Source organism: Cupressus sempervirens, chromosome 4 (assembly GCF_028749045.1).
Source record: "Cupressus sempervirens isolate cs-2001-9-10 chromosome 4, ASM2874904v1, whole genome shotgun sequence".
Taxonomy (NCBI): domain Eukaryota; kingdom Viridiplantae; phylum Streptophyta; class Pinopsida; order Cupressales; family Cupressaceae; genus Cupressus; species Cupressus sempervirens.
In genome coordinates, this window is record NC_143121.1 from 156,291,232 (window position 1) to 156,298,323 (window position 7,092).

The 7,092-nt window shown below is 35.1% G+C and overlaps 1 pseudogene; it reads right to left on the reverse strand.

Moving 5' to 3' along the window:
* Nucleotides 1-992: 992 nt before the first annotated feature.
* LOC149560447 (SNF1-related protein kinase catalytic subunit alpha KIN10 pseudogene) lies at nucleotides 993-2,414 on the reverse strand (annotated as a pseudogene).
* Nucleotides 2,415-7,092: the final 4,678 nt, after the last annotated feature.

Sequence of the window (7,092 nt, forward strand, 5' to 3'; positions counted from 1 at the left end):
CTTCATTTTGCATTTAACAGTATAGTCTAAGAGCCTCCTCATAGATTGCAATACAGGTATATCCTCTGAACATGGTGCTCCATAAAAAGATGTTTAGTTGGGGTATATTGTCAAACAATTGGCATGCTTCAATCCTGCTGCCACATACTGCATATATTGTAGCAAACTTGGATTCATAAAAGATGTGTTGATGCAGTTAGTGATTAATTAATGAAAGAGATATCTTTCCTCGAGATTGCAACCTGAGTTTCTGAAAGAATCCAATAAGAGGGAAGCATAAGATTATATAGTTATTCATGTAATTTATAGATATATATTTTTTGGGTTGTTACGAATCCCAATTTTGTGAAGGTATCAGAGAAGAGAAGCAATGACATGAAGAAACAACCATTCACTCTTGAAATAAAAATATATCTTATATGGCTAGCATGATTCAACTATCAATTTGATAACCTCGGGAACTGAGTGGGAAGATGAACCATATAACATGTTTGAGTACTTGGTCCTGCTAAAAGATTTAAAAGCATTGTTGTTACTTTCCTTCATGACTGGACCTTTTACTCTCTAGAATGGCAAGCACACCCATCCCCTAGAAAGTAAGCAACGGGATGCTTAATCTAAGCATGTCGCTTCGATATATGCCTAAACTGGAATGCGCAAGGAACAACAAGTGGAAAAAAAGTTGTGGCCAGGAAAAGAAAACAAATGAAATTTACCTCTTCCTGACTGGAAAGGGAAACAACCTCTGTCTAGTTTCAAAGGGCCAGACATGTACTAAATGAAAATAACTAATTACATTTGCATTTTACTTCTAAAATTGTTTTAAAAATGCAAAAAATTGTGAAACAAAATGTCATTCGTAGGTTAGGAAACATCACCACAAAATTGATTTTCATATAATACCCTTTCCAACTTCACATGAACTATACCAACAGTTATGTATCTTATAGGCAAAAATGCCTAAAATAGAGATACGCAACAAACCTCTCGTATTATGATTCACCAGATTTAAGAAAGAGTGAATGAGGCCCTTGAACCCTTTGAAGATGAAGAAGATATTTATCTTCTCTAGTCTTGTAGAGTTGCACTTCAAACTTGACAACATTTAGTAATGATCTAGAATTCATACCATCATTTTCTATATTGTGTTGAAAAATATGGTTTTCGTGGTTATTGCAGAGGAATTAATATTTCTAATTCAATATGGAAGCCACTTATATTTGATATTGTAATATCTAATCTTCTTCCATCCAAGATCCAGCTCTTGAAGTGCTTTGAGAACCTCTACCATTATCTCACAAGGATGTTCTCTTGACTGAAGCCCTAATCCCCATTTCCTCTCAAGTGGAAATTGGGTTCTTGAAGCACTTCCCTAATAAATAAAAAGTAGGAATTTTGTGTCTCACTTTCAAAACTAGATTACCGTTGGCTATAAAATGTAGCATGTTTTACTTTGCTTCTTGAAACTCAACCCTAAGGTAGCCACTTGAAATACAACATCCATTGTCTAGCATCGGATAATATGCAACTGTACCCTCATTCTGAATTTTGGCTCTGAGAGATTCTACCCTTTGATTCTACTCAAACCTCATTTTTATCACTTCCTAGATAATTTCTTCATCAATCTTCTTTTCCTATTGAACTATATCTAGATGAAAAATAACTTATAGCGGAAGTTTTCCTGAAACCAAACATGACAAATGACTTGGTAGTGTGTAAATTCCACCCTTAATATTCTTGAAGAGATTTGTAATATTCTCATCATCAAAGGTAAACTACCATAAAGAAGTACATAGTATATAACTCCATAGCTCCATACATCCAACTCAAGCCCCACATATAGTTTACCTGAGATAACCTCAGGTTCAACATAATTTGGGCTTACAAATTTGTCTTAAGAAAATGTCAAACACGCATAGCATTTCTCAGACCAAAATCTATAATCTTAACATAACATTTTAAATCTAGGGACAAGTTCCCTGGCTTAAGATCACAATGGATTACCATGTTTTTGTGGCAATATTCAACACCTAATATATCTGCTGGAAAAAGCATCAAACCTCATCCTCTTGTAATCAACGTTTCTCAATAGTACAATCAAAGAATTCCCCAGACTTGACATTTTCCATGAAAACAAATATATTTGATGGAGTTTCAACAACCTCATATAGGTGTATGATATGGATGCATGTATAGTATCAAAATTTTGATTTATCATTACACTTTTTCCTCCATATCCATGTTTCCTATCTTCCTGAGACTAAGGATCTTCATGGAAACCTTATACCTATCAAAGTGTATTATGCAATCTTCACTTTCCCAAAAGAGACAATTCTAAGCATCTTTCCAAGCTTACAATTTGGTAAATACATCTCCAAATTGCTGCTACCTTGAGATAATACTTCAATTTTCATTCACCTCAAACATTTCCAATCAAAAGTTTAATATCAATTTCAAAATACTATGCCTAATTTATTATTGGAATGAACAATAAGTTGATACTAATGCACTGATATCCTTGTAGTTATTGTGCATAAAGAGCTTCCTAGTGTGACTCCATCATTATGAAAACATGACACACTAAATAATCAAGATTTACTCATGACAACAAAAAATAAGGGGAAATTTTCCCATAACTACATCAAACACAACTTTGTATAACCAAATCGATTATTTAGAGGGGGCAAGAGATCCAATTCTATTGACAGTACAAAATAGTGGTTTCTAGATAAACAACAAAATCAAAATCACATTTTACCTCATACCTGATATTTAGATTAACACAAATTCACACCTTTGAAGCCTGGAAGAGTGCACCAAGGCATTTATACAATGTTGAGGAGCAGAGGAAAACTATTTCTACTTACACTAGTGGAGAATTAAGATTATAGTGTTCCATCACCGTGGCTTCCATTAACAATCCCCTCTTGTAGAATTGAGCTTCATGTATACACCAAAAGTGAAATTACCAGTGCCCTTAGTAGTCGGGACCCCATCATTCATTGTTACAAAAGAAAAAGAAAAGTATGACAATCAGAGGTATAGATTTCTTTTCTAGACAAGTTCAGTTTGAATCTACCAACAAGTTCCCTGGCTTAAGATCACAATGGATTACCATGTTTTTGTGGCAATATTCAACACCTGATATAATCTGCTGGAAAAAGCATCAGACCTCATTCTCTTGTAATCAACGTTTCTCAATAATAGAATCAAAGGATTCCCTAGACTTGACATTTTCCATGAAAAAAATATATCTGATGGAGTTTCAACAGCCTCATATAGGTGTATGATAAGGGGGATGCACGAATATTCTCAAAATTTTGATTTATCATTACACTTTTCCTCCATATCCATGCTTCCTATCTTCCTAAGATTATGGATCCTCACGGAAACCTTATACCTATCAAAGAGTATTATGAAATCTTTACTTTCCCAAAAGAGACAATTCTAAGCATCTTTCCAAGCTTACAATTTGGCAAATACATCTACAAATTTCTGCTACCTTGATATAATACTTCCATTTTTATTCAGCTAAAACATTTCGAATCAAAAGTTTAATATCAATTTCAAAATAGTATGCCTAATTTATTGTTGGAATGAACAATAAGTTGATACTAATGCACTGATATGCTTGTAGTTATTGTGCATAGAGAGCATCTTAGTGTGACTCCATCATTATGAAAACATGACACACTAAATAGTCAAGATTTACTCAAGACTCAACAAAAGAAAAGGGGAAATTTTCACGTAACTACATCAAACACAACTTTGTATAACCAAATCCATTTTTAGAGGGTATAGGAGCTCCAATTTTATTAGCAATACAAAATAGTGGTTTCTAGATAAACAACAAAATCAAAATCACATTTTACCTCCTACCTGATACTTACATTAACACAAATTCACACCTCTGAAGCCTGCAAGGGTGCACCAAGGCATTTATACAATGTTGAGGAGCAGAGGAAAACTATTTCTACTTATACTTGTGGAGAATTAAGATTATGGTGTTCCATCACCGTGGCTTCCATTAAGAATCCCCTCTTGTAGAATTGAGTTTCATGTCTACACCAAAAGTGAAATTATAAGTGCCCTTACCAGTCGGAAACCCATCATTCATTGTTACAAAAGAAAAAGAAAAGTATGACAATCAGAGGTATAGATTTCTTTTCCAGACAAGTTCAGTTTGCAAGATTCTTAGCTAGTTTTGTATCTTTAATTGAATAATTAATGGCGTGCCTTTGTCTAAATTCAATTTTTTGTGATCAATCAAGGGGATTCTCATTCTTGCTATCATTTTTTATTCTAAACAAAGTGGAATTGGTATGGAGTAGTTGTAAAACAACTAAGCTCACCTAGTGACATTTACTGTTCTAAAGGATAGATTTAGAAGAGTCCATAGGCTTCATAGACACTCCAAGATAATCTATTATAATTATTCAAAATGTTTATATATTGAGTTATTTTAAGAAACTCAAGCAGTTATTATAATATAATCAAGTAAACCATTTTAATGAATAACTATGCTCTTTACTGCATTAAAAATTGTTTCACTTGTTCTTTTCAACCTCAAAATAAATTTTGTTCTTGTAACATATGAAATCTACCTATTGTATTTTTCATGCACACTTAGCAATTGACATGGACTCTTCAGTCTTAAATCTAAAGGAAACTATAGAAGGTCTTTTCCTTTATGCTTTTCACTAAGGTTCACTATGTTGCATTGGAATTCCATATTTCCACTAAGCTATTTAAAATAATATGTTCATACATTTAAAATCGATATGAAGCTAATCTCCAAAATATAGAGGATAATTAATCCAAGGAAAAATACCCAAAGAATCATTGAAAACGTGCAATACTAGGAAGCTATGATAGACAAATGCCCTTGAAAGTTATCCCCAAAACTACAATTATGTTCTTCAAACATCCATTGTATTTTAAAACCCACTCAATCTTCAGATGATCAATAAAGAGCATAAATATTATCACTCACAGGATTGATTTCCTAATTTTATAATATAGTAAGTATATATATTTTTCGTGATAGTAAGTGTATATATTTGAGAATGTGGAGAAGCGCCGGCTGCCGGCTGGGCTAGGGTTCTTTCCCTAGCCTGTTATTGTTGTTTGATCTCTACTATTTTTTTCCTGTTCTGTTTGGATTGCTAGCTGTTGGACATAGTTTGCGTGGGTGATTTTGGAAATCTTCTGCATCAATTTTGGATTGGGGTTTTTATTGTTTGCATGGCAGGGCCTGGGATTTCTTTTGCATTGGTGAGAACAGATGGTTCTTCTCCAACTATGCATGCAATGTGATCTGAATCATTTTATTCAAGGGAGAGCTCCAAGTTGAAAAAAGTTAATGGTTGTTTTTCGCGTAGCCATGATCGCCCTGTTCTAGTTATTCCTCCAGTGGCTGTAATGGAGGACATTGAATATTCGACCAAGCATGCTTTGATATGAAAATTTCTTGGAATCCAGATTTCCCTATCTGCTCTTGAGGCATGGATCTGTCGCTCATGGTAGGGGGAAGGCGATATGGGGATTATGTTGGCAGGGAATAGTTATTTTTTTGTTGTATTCTCCTACATGTCTGATCGTGATCGTGTTTATGAAGGAGGCACTTATTTCTACAACCATGTGGGGTTATTTGTCAAACCCTAGCATTCAAGATTTAATTCTGCTAAGGATCTCCCTTCAACAGTGCTAGTTTGGGTTCACTTGCCTTGCCTTCCCTTTGAATTTTGGCGTGAAGACATCCTCCGACAAATTGCTGCTTTGTTGGGGAAGCTGACTACGATTGCACATCAATCCCTTGATAAAAAGGTTATTTCTTATGCTAGAATTTGTGTTGAAATTAATTTGAATAACTCATTACCAGATTCTTTGGAAATTTTTCTTGGGGCTTCTTCTTGGGTGTAGCAATTAGATTATGAATCCCTCCCTTTCCACTGCTGGATTTGTCATGAGTATGGTCATTTACAGCGTCAGTTCCCTCGTAACTTGACTTCCAAAGGAGTGGATGGTTCTACAGCTAGCAATGTTGGTGGTTTGGTAGATACTACAAGGAAAGGACAATCTTAGATGGCTAATACTACCAAGGGAATGAATCCGCAAGATGCTACAGGTAAGGGTAAGGCTCAAATTTCGGATAAGGAAGGATTTATCCCTGCTCGCCCACAAGGTAAGGGGCGTGGTCAGAAGAGGCCTTTGAAAGAAAGATTATCTAATTCAGGTTTTAACCGCTTTGAGGTGCTGGATAGTATGGTTCTAGAGGAGGGTATTCCTCCTCTTATCTCTTCTGATCTAGTTTACCCAGATGAGGGTTTTGTTCCTAATGATGCTTGTGGGGCATCCCAAGTTGTAGTATACCACAACTGTGAGGTCCCTGTAGCTCCTATGACAGAGGCTCTGGTGACACCTGTGGTGTTGGAGGAGAATGATGTTGTTCTGGCTGACTTGGTTAAGGATGTGCTACCATCAGGTAAGGGCAAGGGATCTCCTCTCCCCTTGGGGTTGATGCCTCGTGTAACGCCCCACCAAGGGATCCAAAAGAATTAACCTAAAGTTTTACTAAGTTTGCTAAACATTTTTTTTTTAAAGTAAGAATGTATAACATACACATCAAACACATAGTAGCGGAAGCAATAACATGTAATCATCAACAAACATACATAACCAGTTACATTCCTTAAGGATCCCAAGATGTTGAGTCACTTTTAAATTTAATTAATTCTAAGTCTAACAACTACTACATCCACATGAAAGAATAATAAGAAAGTCCAATGTCCATAAAATACATTTGTTCCGAAGGCCTTTTGGCAAATTAATTCGGAATGCTCAATCACCCACTGTACATGTCACAGGGTATGAAAGGCTTAAAAGAATATACATATGTAAAAATAGAAATGCATCAACCTCCACGAATCCATGATACAAAGTACAGTAAAAATAAATGAAACCAATCACCATACATGATACATCCATACATCCATAATGATAAAACATCTATCATAAAATCTAACCATCCATCATAATAATCTAAGAACATAGTGAAGGTAAATGCCAACCAAGAAAGCTCCAGCCACGGCA